At 48.2% G+C, this 15,570-nt stretch overlaps 1 protein-coding gene and 1 pseudogene across 1 annotated transcript in view; both read left to right on the top strand.

Annotated features, from left to right (window-relative positions):
- Positions 1–15,570, top strand: part of MEIG1 (meiosis/spermiogenesis associated 1) — a 212,286-nt gene that overhangs the window by 39,536 nt on the left and 157,180 nt on the right. The gene's annotated exons all lie outside the window — the stretch shown is intronic.
- LOC147751453 (uncharacterized) lies at positions 13,502–14,837 on the top strand (annotated as a pseudogene).

Consider the following 15,570-nt stretch of genomic DNA (forward strand, 5'->3'; position numbering starts at 1 on the left):
GAGTGTGAGGTTTACGGGCAGCGTAAAAGGCAAGGCAAGAGTGGCAACCCAGCGGGCAGCCAGGAACACCCACCCGAATTCGATAGATATGAGGTAGAAAGACCCCAGTGGGGGGGAGCACACCAGAGCTCAATGGCGAGGACACCAGGCGTGGCGCTCACCTATGTCGTGAGGGTCGGAGTAGCAGCCAGGGCCAAGAAAGACCCAAACAAGAGCCCAGGAGAGGAGCAAGGCCCGTTACGATCACCACCTCACGGAGATCCGCACTAATCAGCGCGGCGGTCAGGCTTGTGTAGCCAGAGAGCGCCAGGCAGCACAGATGCGGGACTGGTCAGGAATTATACCCAACAGCCAAGCCACGACAGGCAAGGGCAGAAGGAGGTACTTCTTGCACTGATGCACCCCTGCCACGTCCAGGATGCGTCATTGTAGCAGCTCCAGCAAGCAGGGTGCTACGGAAAGCTAGAGCGGGTGGGGCGGGTTATCCAACACGCTCCGTCTCGGCCCATCTCAGTCCTGTGTCAGCTGAGGCGTTATAGCAGGTAGCGTGGCACCCAGTGGGGATCAGCAACCAGGCTTGGTGGTCGGCATAGAAGTTCCAAGCTGGACTTTCTAGACTGGTTAGAGCGGGTGGGCGGGAGACATAACAAGCTCCAACAGACCCTAGCCTTGTCTGGTAACGGCGTAGGCGGTGCAGCAAGTGGCATGGCGACCAAGATGGGGTTCTGAACAGGGCCCTGTGGCCAGGGTGGGTGCAAATCCTGTTCAGCCATAACTGCCTTAGAAACGGGCAAGCATAGCAGAAGGGGACACTTCGCCCTCGTCGGGAGCGCGGGAGGCAAGGAAGAGGGGGGTCGCCTCCAGTGCCGGAGAGACAAAGCAGCGTTTAGCCGTCACAACCCCGGAAGAGAGCAATACCTGGGTCGGTCGGAGGGAAGAGGACGAGATCTCCACCAAAGAAGGATCCAGGTCCGAGGTCGTCATGATGAAGGATCGTCTTTCATTGGATACTCAGTCATGGGGATTGAGATCGTCGCAGAACTACCCATGAGGACCGGAGGGCAGCATTTAGTACGTCTGGGGCTCACATTTGATGGTAATGACATATAAGCTTGCTTCTGCTTTCCCCTGAATCCCAAGCTGGATGCAGGGTTCGATGGGCAGGATTTCCCGGGGATTTACTCCGATGACGATCCCTTATCCTCGGAGCCTGCGAGAAGGGCTCCTTCTCCATCGGCCATGGGAGGGGACGGGGACAACAGGAGGGGGACGGGAGCATGTTGAACACGGACAACGGGGGGGGGGGCGGGAGAAATAGGAATGCGCACAACAGGAGGGGGGCGGGAGCAAAGTGAAACACAGCAGGAAACTCAATAAAGAATAAAGAAGAAGCGCGAGCGGGCACCACTGTAAGCCATGTGTTTCTATTATAGCGCCCGTGTGTGCACGCTAATAGAAACCACGTGGCGGCCTATTGGGGTCTATTACGCACACCAAGCGCGTAATAGACACCAATAGGCCGTGGGCGGAGCAACGCGCCCTCCTTTGGCCAATTGCGTGCAGTCTTTTATAAAAAGACGCACGCAAAGGCCAATGAGGTAGCACAAAAGGAATCGCACACGCACGAGCGTGTGTGCGATTACTAGGTCAGTGCTAAAACCCAGTTTTTTATTACAAAATGCCTCGCACTGCGAAGCACTGCTTTGCAGTGCAACGCAGCTCGCGAGACCTAAAAACACCCATGGTTGCTTCACCCAGGACTCAGCTACATACACAAGCTTCAGCGTCCCTGTGTGCAGAAAATAATGTAAGTGCATTACAATTTTGCAGCTGATACTCAGTTTACCTTTATTACGTGTTTTGTACAAGGCCTCATCAACTAAATTGTCAATATTTTCATAATTGCAGAACATGGCACCAATCCTCTAGCGATCTGGTTCACTGTTTATTACAGAAATACATCCTAACCACGCAGAGTTTAGGTTGTAGTACACTAATTGAGTGTCAATATGTTACTGCTCATTTGCATTTTTTATTTGTGTGAAGCAAACTACATTACTTGGAGACAACGAGTGTGTCTACATAAGCATGCATTACTGGATATATGTGTTTATTTGAAAAACAAAAATTATCACAATTATAACAACTCTGTCTATAGCAAGTTAACAATTTGTAAAAACATAATTCAGTATTTTGGATTGGAGAATATCACTGCACTGGTGGTCCTTCTTTTGTTTCAATGACCTTAGTCTACAACTGACGAGCGTCCGGATACGACCAGGCTCACCTCCACACAGACCTCAGTGCCTGCGGTTTGAGTTGGAGTTCTGTGTGCCTGGTTTTTGGGCCGTCGCTCTCCAGGCGCTGTCTGGTGGTGGTGTGCCGGCGGAATCCGCTGGCGGTCTTCGCTCCACTTGGCCGGATCGGCAAGTGGACGTTTGCCTAGCGCCGATGAACATTTCCTGGACTGTGGCAGTCCTTCCTGGAGGCACATCCTGGGGTATCCTGAGGCCGTGGAACACGGTGCAGGACCTGAATTGTAATGCTCCACACCTGTAGGCCCGTGGATCGGCCCATCTGGGTTGCTTGTGGGGGGCTGCTCGGAATGGGCACCCCTCCTGCTGCAGTGCCTCTTGCTGTAAGCAGGCCCGGACTGGCCGTTGCGGGCACCGGGCAATCCCCCGGGACTGATTGGGACTCGTACAGGGCTTCTGGCCTCCTCATGTGGTCAGTCTGTCTTATTACGAGCATGTATTGTGAACACTCTGCTCAGCTGGGCCTCACTGGAACTGACGGAATTACCTTGCTGAGACAACTGATCCCAGGAGCTCGCTAAGCTTAAACTCCAATATAAATCTGTTGTGAAGGCGAAAAAAAAACCCTTCTACCACAATAAGTGGGAGGAGATGCAGGGAATTATCTTCTCCAAAAGATTAGCAAAAGTTTTGGGCTAAAGTTAACAAGTTTAGTGCCCCAAAAAGGGATACTCTTGTTTGTGTGATCCCGGAAGAGCAGTGGGCTATTTATTTGACAGACCTGTATAGGGGTTGTACTGGTTCAGATAGATTCCAGAGATTTTCTAGGCTAAAACTCCCAATCACTTGGTTTTCAGTTAAGGAGGTAAAAGCTGTTATCGAAAGAGTAAAGCTCTCCCGTGCTGCGGGCCCCAACAATTTACCAGCAGTAATAATTAAGACAAATAGTGTTTGGTGGGCCACTGTTTATTCCTCCCTGTTTTGTTGGATTGCCAAACACACTTTCATCCTTCTTCTAGGAAGGGGTCTAAAGTAAAACCGATTTTTTTTAAAGGAGTGGGGCAGACCCCAAACATTATAGGCTTGTTAACCTCCTAGATATATCACTAAAGATCTTCTCTGAGATTATTTTATCTAAACTAAAAGACTGGGCCCTTGAATCTAAGAGAATACCAATAGAACAGGAGGTTCATTCTACAATAGATCATTGTTTTGCATTATGGGCCATTATACGAAAGTCAATGGAGGTAAATCAAAGGTTGTGCTGTTGTTTTGTAGACTTCAGGACAGCTTTTGACTGTACTCCGATCATTGCATTCTGGTAATTGGGCTCAGGTGGAGCTAGACATGTCATATCGGTTATCCCAAAGAGTCTCCATTGAGAATGGCCTCCAACAATGGTGCGTTTTAGCTCCCCTGCTTTTTAGTTTATGTTTAGCTGACCTTCCTGCCTTTATCTCTCAATCTAAGTCCTTTCCCCCCAAAGTTGGGAAACATAATATTGACTGCTTGCTATATGCAGACGATTTGGTATTACTGGACTGTACTCCAATTGGTCTGCAGAGGAGATTAGATACTTTAGCAACTTATAATAAGCAAAACCTGCTCTGCATCAACTTGGAAAAGACCAAAATTGTGAGTTTTGGGAAAAGGGTAAAGAAATTCATTCAGCACTTAGATACACGGGAGGTGGAGAAAGTTGACCAGTGTAAATATCGGGTCAGACTTTTAGGAAGAACTTGAATTGGGAATTGCATCAGGATGATATTAAGCAGAAGGCCCTATTACAAGCCAGTTGCCTATCAAGATGCAATAGTAGTTTTGGGAGGCTACTCCACTATTAAAGGCTTACGTAGGGAAGATTCCCCCAATGGGTCTGTACGCAGGAGAGGTCATTTCCCTTGATTCGGCATATAAATGAGATAGATTGGAGGCTGCAGTACTTAGAAGGCCTTTATTTCTAATCCAGGGCACTATGGTACAAGCCGTAAGGAGAGAGTGAATGTTGGCTTTCTTGAGCCTGATGGCCTTTACTCGGGCCCTAAGATATTTTAACACACTCTCTGCTGATGATGAAGTGTCCAAAGTTTCCAAATTGTGTTGGGTTGAGATCCAAGGTAGCAGAAGAAGATGGGCAAAGAATGTAAGAACTAGACTAATTGCCCTTAGGAACCTCCATACAGATATTAATACAATTACATCCTGGTATCCCTTTCCAGGCAAGCAGGTATTAAAAGAGTCTGTTGCCTTAGTGTGGAAATCCAACGACTTATTTTACCTGGGCAAGAAACAATCTATCATCTTTTCACTTCCTACTGTGGGGCAGGATACTGTCTTTCCTTATGTGTTGCTTTTACCATATCCACAGTTGTGAAAATAAATATTAAGGGTCAGGATGGGATGTAATCCAAACTATTCATCCCGCCCAAACAGGTCCTGGGTCCAGGATAATAGTGGCCTCTGTTCCTGCCCTTAAATTTAAAATGTTCTTTGCTGAATATATTAATGGATTGTGTTTTTTATTCAGCAAATCAAATTAAGTTTTTAAGACCTTTGTTTTTAAATATGGTACTCCCGATAGGGGGAAAACTGTGGAGTTGTTATCAGAAATGTGCTATTTAGATGTGGCAGTTGGAATTGCTCATTTTTATGGTCAGCTAAATAGAATTTTATAATGAATTATAATGTGAGGGGTTGCCGGGTAGTAAGAGGGGACTTTTTATTGATTTTAAGTGTTAACTGTATTTTTAGAATGTTTTATGGGCCACTGTCTAAAAAATAAACGTATTTTCTAAACCTCAAAATTAATTACTAGCCAAATCCATTACTTTCTTTTACTTTCATTTGTGATACATAAGAGACTACTCTACTTGTGCCGCTGTCATTTTTGCCTACAAAATAAAAGCACCTCTATTGATCCACATATAATTCATTGAATTTCATTAGAACTCCATAATAACTAATATGTTTGTGATGAGCTCACTGACATCAATATTTGTATGGCAAGTATGAAGTCACTAAATTTCCGTTCGTTTCCTAAGCGAAGGGCTGGGTGAGGAACTTGGCCCTCTTCTACCCCTATTATGCTTGCTTCCACTTTACTACTATTTTTCATTACTTACAGAAGTAACCACCACAGCTATTCACTTTATAGCTGCTGCTCTACATCATGCAAGTTCACCTTCTATTTGGACTTCTCAATTAAGAAAACATTTGGTACACACAGAACCTTGCGTATAACATCAATATACTTGTCAGCCATGACATACTGCTGGACCGCATGGCAAACATCGGCATAAAGGACAAAGCTTTGTCCTGGTTTGAATCCTTTTTACAGGACAGATCCTTTCGGGTATTTGATGGAACATCTTCCTCTACCAGTAGACCATCAAAATGTGGAGTCCCGCAGGGCTCCTCACTGAGCCCGGCGCTCTTCAACATATATATGAGGCCACTGGCTGAAGTTGTTCGTCAGCATGGAATTAAGATCATTTCATATGCTGACGACACTCAGCTAGTGGTCTCACTGGCACAGGAGGCTAACCATACCTCGAAAGGAGGGCTGAGGAAATGCCTAGAGGAAGTCAAGGACTGGATGTCCTCCTCCTCATTAAAAATGAATGGAGACAAGACAGAGCTTATGCTCCTGGGCCCTGCCAACCCTAACTCCCTCAGCACTCTATGGCCACCCTGCCTGGGTACCCCTCCGGCCCCAAAGGACAGCATCAAGAGCCTTGGGGTGTGGCTAGACAGATCTCTGTCCTTCGGCACCCAATCCACCAAACTGGCAGCCACCTGCTTCGGCCTCCTTAGAGTGCTAAGGAAGGTACTCCATCTTCTACCGATGGAGGCAAAACAAGTAGCCATTCAGGGCCTTATCCAGTCACGACTGGATTATAACAACGCCCTTTATCTCGCCGCCCCAGAGTACATGATACGGAGACTACAGACGGTGCAGAACTGTGCCGCGCGCACTTTGCTTCAGATTCCTCGACGTCAATCAGTCAAAAATGGACTGAAAAAACTGCATTGGCTACCCATTCCCCAAAGAATACAATTCAAAGCCTTATGCATTGCGCACCAGGCGTTCTGGAAAACGGGCCCTCTCATCACTCGCAACCTAGTGTCACACTACCTTCCCACTAGGAATCTGCGATCCAACCAGACCTTCACGGCCACAATTCCCAAAATAAAAAAATCCAGAACTGGCGGTAGGACTTTCACCTACAATGCTTCCAAGCTATGGAACACCCTACCCCTCCACCTAAGGAAAAATCCTAATCTTACCTCATTCAGGAAACAGCTAAAAACATTCCTCTTCAATACTGCCCAATAACGCCCTGGCTACCTCCTCTTGTTCTGTTGGTTTCTTAGCGCTTGGACGCCCCCGGGCAGCAATCGCGCTCTATAAATCGACATACAAATACAAATACAAATACTATAATTAGTACCAGATAGAGGGGAAATGGGGATACAACCCTCATTCAGTCTCCAGCATCCCACCCATAGCATTTTAATTAGCATACACTTCACTGCTGTTGGGCACCACGTTTCTGCTTTACAATGTTTCATCAACAATACAAAACTTATTTCATTGATGGTACACATTTTCTCCAACAGTTATACTAGATTGCAGTTCTGACACATGTATCTTGCTATGTATGACTTTTGATTCACCACTTAAACACAAAATTCATCTTCTGATTATGTTTGACCTACTGGACTACTTACAAGAGTTTACTCAACCAGTGCAACAGACTCCTTAAAGACACCAGAAGGAATGCCCTAGCCAGCTGCATAGAAGCCAGCTCCAACACCACTATCATCGCCAAGAAGTTCTCCAACCCCTCAGTGACTGAAAACATCACCACCCCCTACCAGGAACTCTGCGACAATCTCGCTGACTTCTTCCATGATAAGATATCTACCATCTACAGAAACGTTAAACCCCAACCCTCCGTCGCTGACACCCCTGCCTCCTAGACCCCATTGGCACCCCAGCCAACAACAGGATTATCGTCTAGAACCAGCTCACCTTGCAGAACACCGCCAACATCATGCATTCCGTACACTATGGATCTCCCACTGGCCCATGCCCACACCACATGTTAAACCTTGGCAACAGCATCACCATCAGCAAGCTAACAGCCATCTTCAACACATCCATCAGCTCAGCCACATTCCCAGACGCCAAGATCAAACCCCTCCCTATGAAACCATCCACTGACCTCAACAAGCTCAAAAACTACTGACCAATTTCCCTGCACCCCTTTCCTGCCAAAGTCCTTGAAAAGGCCATCAACCAGCAACTCACGGAAAGCCTGGAGAACAACAACCTTCTGGACGCATCCCAATCCAGATTCATATCCATCCACAGCACTGAAACTGCACTGATCGCTGTCACAGACAACATAAAAATACTCCTGGACAGAGGAGACTGGCCGACCTGATCCTCCTCAACCTCTTTGTGGATTTCAACATTGTCTCTCACAACACCCTAATCAAAAGACTCCTTTAGATCGACATCCGAGACGATGCCCTCAAATGGATCAATGCAAAAAGAACAACTGAGAAGCAAAATGCTGAACAAAGGCATACATTCACCCCAGTACAGAGACCTGGGCCTAAATCTATCGTTTTTTTGCTCCCCATGCCATTCCAGTTTGAACCCAAACATATGCAAATCAATCTTGAGCCTGTGCCCAAAAGGAGCAGTCCAGCCCAAACTGCCAGTCCAGGTAATCCCTGTACTGGAAACAAGCATCCTAGGACTGGTTTCGGGGTTCACCCCTCATCAGCTGTTCATTACCTGTTTTCACCCCTGAGGCGGAAGCCGGGGGCATCTCCTTCTCTCTTGACTTTTGAGCGGAAAAGAATTTCAGCGGAGTGTGAATCAGAATTTTGTATGCATGGTGATTAATACTTGGCTACAGACGTATTTACGATTGTGACTTTTAAAAATTGTAAATATTTTAAACTGACGCACTTTTAAATTAGATAAAGACCTCTCTGCTTGACCTGACGAGATTCCTTCGTCACAGGGGTCCTTGCTCTCTTTCCCCCGGCGCAGCCGAGCACAGCGCTCTCGCCGGCCGGGAGAACGCGGAACCGCCATCTTGGGGGGAGGCAGGGTAGCGCTCCAGCTCCTGGACGCCTCCCGCCCTCCCTCGCTACTTAAGGATCGCTCACCTATCACTCAGCAGATTACCTGTTTTCACCCCTGAGGCGGAAGCCGGGGGCATCTCCTTCTCTCTTGACTTTTGAGCGGAAAAGCATTTCAGCGGAGTGTGAATCAGAATTTTGTATGCATGGTGATTAATACTTGGCTACAGACGTATTTACGATTGTGACTTTTAAAAATTGTAAATATTTTAAACTGACGCACTTTTAAATTAGATAAAGACCTCTCTGCTTGACCTGACGAGATTTCTTCGTCACAGGGGTCCTTGCTCTCTTTCCCCCGGCGCAGCCGAGCACAGCGCTCTCGCCGGCCGGGAGAACGCGGAATCGCCATCTTGGGGGGAGGCAGGGTAGCGCTCCAGCTCCTGGACGCCTCCCGCCCTCCCTCGCTACTTAAGGATCGCTCACCTATCACTCAGCAGATTACCTGTTTTCACCCCTGAGGCGGAAGCCGGGGGCATCTCCTTCTCTCTTGACTTTTGAGCGGAAAAGCATTTCAGCGGAGTGTGAATCAGAATTTTGTATGCATGGTGATTAATACTTGGCTACAGACGTATTTACGATTGTGACTTTTAAAAATTGTAAATATTTTAAACTGACGCACTTTTAAATTAGATAAAGACCTCTCTGCTTGACCTGACGAGATTTCTTCGTCACAGGGGTCCTTGCTCTCTTTCCCCCGGCGCAGCCGAGCACAGCGCTCTCGCCGGCCGGGAGAACGCGGAATCGCCATCTTGGGGGGAGGCAGGGTAGCGCTCCAGCTCCTGGGCGCCTCCCACCCTCCTCCCACCCTCAGACGGATATGGATAAAAGCAAGGGATCATCCCGCCCGCACAGCGGGTGAGCGCAGCGGGCTCGCCTAAGGCAAGCCCGTCTGCGCCCGTCCGCGCCGGACCCGCGCCCAGCGCCAGACCCCCTGCATCTCGCCCCCCAATAATCTCCTGGACCACTGATCAACTTTTTCTCATACGCCAAGGCGCTTGCAGCCCTGCTACTTGTTGTATTCCCCAAAGCCTGGAAACTTCCACTTATTCTTGCTCACGGTGCAAAATCTCTATCCCCGCTTTTATCAAACCGATTCTTCAGTCTTTGAATGTCATGAATAGCCAGCCCCCGGCTACCTTAAAAGCAGCCTTAATAAATTGCAGATCTCTACCCGCACACGCCTCTGATATTTGGCTGTCGCTAGACATTCACAAATGAGACCTATTATTTCTTACTGAAACTTGGCTCAAAGACTCGTCCAAACCGGACATAAACCTGGCCATTCCCCCTGGCGACCGACTACTAGGCTTTAATCGAGATAATTCTAAACCAGGCGGGGGCCTCGCTGTAATTGCGAAATCCCACCTAATAATGAAGATCACAAAAATTCCTAATCTTGGCCTTATTGAAGCCATGTACCTCACGATCATGGACTCCGCAAGCATTATCTTTGCCGGTATCCTGGTCTATAATCCCCCCTCGGCCACCTCCTCATCTCTCAATGCCTTGATGCACTCAATCGCGGACTTCTCACTCAAACACTCCCACTTTACAGTGCTGGGAGACTTCAATCTCTATATCGATAATCCTTCCTGTGCACAAGCATCATCTCTCCTGGAAACCCTACAAGGCCTTACTTTGTCCCAATTAGTTAAAGGCCCTACTCACAAAGCAGGCCACACACTTGATCTTATTTTCACAAATCATCCTGGTATCTCTTCCCTTCCTCCCCTCCCCCTTACCTGGTCAGACCATTTTCTTCTCCCCATTGTTATCACTATTCTTTCCTCTCGCCCTCCTTCTTCTCTCAACAGAGATAGTGGTCGCAAATGGACCAAAGTCACCTGTGAGTCCATTGATTCCTGTTTTCAGTTTCAATTCAATCAGTCGGAAGATCTTGATAAGGAAACGATAAGATATACCTCTGCCCTTACCTCTGCTCTGGATACCATGGCCCCTTTAGCCCCTCTGACTTCCTCCAGATCTCGCCCCTCCGCCCCCTGATTCTCCCCCATGCTACGTGAGGAAAAGAGCAGGTGTAAACAGTTGGAACGCAAATGGCGCCAGGCCTATGATCCCATTGCCAAACTGGCCTACAAAACTGCCCTAAACAAGTTCCAAAAACTTAAACGTTCCTCGATGAGAGCTTATTTCTCTAAACTCATCCAACAGGCGCAGAACTCCTCTAAAACTCTCTTCACCATTGTGAAGGATTTTGTGAATCCCCCTGCCTTGAAAACCCAATGCGTTCCCACTCAAGTCCTATGCAACGGTCTCTCTGATTTCTTTCAGGAAAAAATCATCAAACTTTCTTCCTCCTTTGACTCCGCCTCACCTAGCCTCCAGTCAGTTGTTTCACATCCCTTACATTGCTCTTTTAATTCTTTCAGTGAACTAACCCCTGACTCAACGCTGTCTCTTTTACATAAAGGCAAGTCTGGCTCGCCACTAGACCCAGTCCCTGCCAAAGTAATGGGCAATCTTGCCCCTGTTTTAATCAACCCTCTTCTTTCCATCTGGAATTCCTCCTTGACCTGTGGTCAATTTCCCTCAGTCTGGAAACATGCTAGGCTACTTCCCATCCTGAAGAAACCTGATGCTGACCCTTCACAATTCAGCAACTATCGACCGATTTCGCTTTTGCCCAAACCTGCCAAAGTGCTGGAGAAGGTAGTTCAGAAACAACTGGCTCAGTATTTAGAAACAAATCAGTTGCTGCACGATTCTCAATCCGGTTTTAGAACCGGCTACAGCACCGAGACTGCGCTGCTGGAAGTAGCAGAGACTATTAGGGAATCAGTGGATAGGGGCGAGGAGGCCATGCTGGTCCTCCTCGACCTGTCCGCTGCATTCGACACTGTATCACACGACATACTTACAGCCCGTTTACAACAGTTAGGGATTGGTGGTACAGTCCTGGCATGGATCAAATCCTTTTTGTCCAGACGGTCCCAAAGGGTATTGCTGCACCCATTTGAATCAGAGAACAAACCCCTCATGTGCGGTGTGCCTCAGGGCTCCGCCTTAAGCCCTCTATTATTTAACGCATACTTGGCCCCGCTTGCCAGGGTAGTTGAGTCTTGGAGGGTCAGGGTGGTCTCTTATGCTGATGATACTCAGCTTGTTTTTTTCATTCAGAGACCATTCTGACTCCCTCTTCTCCAACTTCAGAAACTGCCTTGGCAATATCTGCGCATGGATGGCTGCTAATCATCTGGCCCTAAATACGGACAAAACTGAGGTTCTTTTTTTTAGCCAGAAATCGTCTCCCCCCGCAACCTTATGGTGGCCTACCGTCCTGAACCCCTCACCCATACCAGTGCAGTCTGCTCGCAACCTTGGCTTCCTATTTGATAACACCTTGTCTTGTAAAGCCCAGGTCAATAAAGTCACTGCGGCCTGTTTCAATAAGCTGCGTATGATCAGGAAGATTTTTCCTTATCTCCCCCAGACCTCCCGTAAAACGGTTGTCCAGGCACTTATTACGGCACATCTTGATTACGCCAATAGCCTATATGCCGGCGCCCCCCTTTATCTTATAGACCGACTACAAATCGTTCAGAACGCGGCAGCAAGGCTTATTGGAAACATCCCCGCCCGCAACTCGGTCAGAGGATATCGGGATGAGCTACATTGGCTTCCCATAGCCCGACGCATTGATTTCAAAATCCTGATCCTTGCCTTCCGGGCAATTCATGGAACTGGCCCAGCCTATTTGAGCAAAAGACTCAAGATATCATCCTCAGTAAGACATCTGAGATCAAACAGCCTTCGCTTACTGAATGTTCCTAGATTCAGGCTTACCCGTAGTGGTGGCAGAACATTCACCGTTACAGCAGCCAAACTCTGGAACAGCCTACCTCTGGACCTTAGGTTCATTGAGTCTGAGCAAGTCTTCCGACGCAAACTAAAAACCTGGCTTTTTACCAAACGCTGATTAAAAACTCCTCTGCAGCCCATGATCTTTTTTTCGGATGGATCTGAACCAGGCAACCCTCTCTTGTGATAAACCTGTAATCTTAGCGCCGGGACACCCCCGTTGGAGGTAGCCGCGCGCTTTATAAGCTTCTTAAATAAATAAATAAATCAGCCAGGATAGATTGACTCCAGTGGTATGGAGAGCACGGGAGCCACGTCTGGTCATAACGATCCCACTCGAGTTGACAAATGAAAAAAGAACAATTGATGGACAGAATGCAAAAAAATGTCGTACATTCACCCCAGTACAGAGATCTGGGCCTAAATCCATTGTTTTTTTGCTTCCCATTCCAGTTTGAACCCAGCCATATGCAAATCAGTCTTGACCCTGTGCCCACTGTGTCCAGTCCGAACTGCCATGCCAGGTCCTCCCTGGACTGGAAACAAGCATCCTAGGACCAGTTTCGGGGTTTCACCCCTTATCAGCCAGGATAGCTTGACTCCAGTGGCACAGTAAGCCCGGGACCCACATCTGGGCATACTCGGCGCACTTAGGGCAAGCAAGCCTTACCTGGCAGGGGAGATGCCACTATTACCTGCCTGCAGTACCTCTAGTTGTCACTGTTCTGCAAAAGAGCTACTTGGTGCTTTATGCACACAAATGCACTTTTAATTGCTACTGCTGAAGCTTTGCCTGCTAAGGACACCTGCTTTCTGGACCACTGCCTGCTGAGGACTACTGACTACTCAAGCTGCCTGCCTACTGGAACTCCCTGCCTGAGGAGGCCTTCCTTCTGGGGCTGCCTGACCTGCTGGAGCTCCCTAACCTGCTGGGGCTGCCTTGACTGCTGGAGCTACGTACCTGCTGTTGACTACCTTCCTGCCTGCTGTGTACTGCCTGCTTGCTGTGGGCTACCTGCTGGAGCTGCCTGCCAGCTGGGGATCCCTTGCCAGCCTAAAGGATACCACTGCCAGCCCCTTTGGGCCCCCGCCTGCTTTGGGGGACACCCACCCTTTTGTAGCTGAGGGTCTACCTGCGTCCTCCACCCACCTAAAGTGGTACCCAGTCTACTGGGCTGATGATTACCTACCGGCTGCCAACTCCCTGAGGAATCCCTCTTCTTCTGGGCACATCACAGCAGAACAAGCAGAACAACAGCAGGATGAGCAGACCTCAGAGTCCATGGTTCCACAACACCATAAAGTGGCAGAGGAAGGTGGAATAAGATGGCTCCATACCACTTCAGAACATAACTGCTGGTAACTAAGATGGGTTTCACAGAATCTACAGAAGGTATTGGCAGATGTTCTGGTCACGACGGAAAGAGAAACCTTTCTCTGACTTCCACCTGGAATGCCAGCTCATGCTGGGGGTTAAGAAAATGTCTGTGCAAATCTACAACCCACAAGGCAATATCCAAGACCTGACAACCTTCCTACACTGCCACTGCACCATGACGAAAGAACCCTCCTGCGATTTGGACAGTGACGGCACCTGGGATGGTAAATGGACAGTCATGGCAAAGCTGAAGGAGGACCCATCAGCCCCAGGACCACACCCCTTCCTGCTTCTCCCTAGGGTGCAACTCAGGATACCTGTACTACCTTGGGCAGTCCAAACTATGCAACAGGTGCAGCAAACCAGGCCACACTGGCAAGGACTGCACAGCGCAAGTATGAAAGAACTGCAAACAAGAAGGCCACACGACAAAGACCTGCAAAGAGGAGAACCCATGCAACCTTTGTGGGGGTGTAGGCCACCTCTTTAAAGACTGCCCAAAGAGAGCCAAATCCTATTTCCAGGCGGCCAAACCCCCCTGGAGAGACCAACAGGAGAAGGCAGACGAGACCAGGCCTCCAGTCCCAGCCCTGGGGCAGGTCAGGGTAAATGGGAGAGGGAAAGGCTCCAAACAGGACAAACCCAGGTCCAACCAGGACACCGCCAAGGCCCTGGAGCTACAGACACCTGAAGACATCCCACTTGCCATCTCTGAGCCAAGTGAGCACAGTTAGCCAATGGAGGCTCACGCCCAAGCTGCCGCTGCAGACCAGGGTCAAGGCCCCTGGACAAACAGGAGCTCAGGAAAAGGAGGCACTCACAGGACACTGAAAATTACAAGCAAGCGACTCATGAGCAACCACAACCCCTACTCTGTGCTTGAGGATTCGGAAGAGGAAGAGTAGTCAGAAAAAGACATCCCGGATGACCAACTCGAGAAAGGTTTGAAAGTGCTAATGGAGATGAGGGCACTGGCAACCTCCATGGAAGCGTCCCCTCCCCTGTCGCCAGCAACAGTGGAAGAGGAAGAGACCTCCATCGAGGACATAGAGCAAGATCTGCCTGCCACCCTGGAGGACCTCAAGCCCAGGCAAGAGCATGGACCAGCTATCATGCAACAGCAAGCAACAGCTGTCAAGCAGAAAGGCCCAGCACCAGAGACCCAACAGCCCTGTAAATATCCTTGTCGCTTGTATTTGGAACCAATTACTCTGACTTGATAATTAGTCTTTAAGTATTAAGGTTAAACTCCTAATAACTAATTAATAATGGCTATTTCATTATTTTCCGTAAATGTCATAAGTATTAGAGCAGTCCCGCAAAATATGTTGTTTGTAGTGGACCTGGGCTGCAGTACTGTCTCTTCAGATGGCGCCCTGGCACAGTGAAACCGGCGGATTAGGAGGACACTACTGATGCTAAGTGACTATGGGCCACATGTAGATAGCCAAATACCGGTCGGTAACGGCCGAAAATCGGTAAATTTGCCGTTACCATCCGGTATTTAGCTTTTTCCAATGTAGGTGGGTATAAATAAGGATTCGGTAATTTACCGATTCGGTAATTTAAGGAATCGGTAAATTACTGAATCCTTAAGACATCGAATCGTAAATTACCGAATCCTCAATGTAGGGAGCACTCAGGTGAGTGCATTTGTGATTTGAGGATTCGTTATTTACCACCAACTACAAGTTGGTGGTAAATATCGAAAACCATTCAAAAAGCAAATTTGCGCTTTTTGAAAAGTGTGATGTGGCAGACATACATGCCCTTAGGGCATGTATGTGTGCCACACGTGCACACATCAGACCCCCCAGGATATAGCGGCATGGATTAGCAAATTTAGCGGCACATAAATGGAAATTTAGCGGCACAAATATGGAAATTTAGCGGCAATTTTGCGGCATTTTATTTGGCCATTTTTCCTACAACAAACACAGATATCTTCGTTTT

The sequence above is a fragment of the Lissotriton vulgaris genome, chromosome 1_1, assembly GCF_964263255.1.
Source record: "Lissotriton vulgaris chromosome 1_1, aLisVul1.2, whole genome shotgun sequence".
NCBI classification, from domain to species: Eukaryota; Metazoa; Chordata; class Amphibia; order Caudata; family Salamandridae; genus Lissotriton; species Lissotriton vulgaris.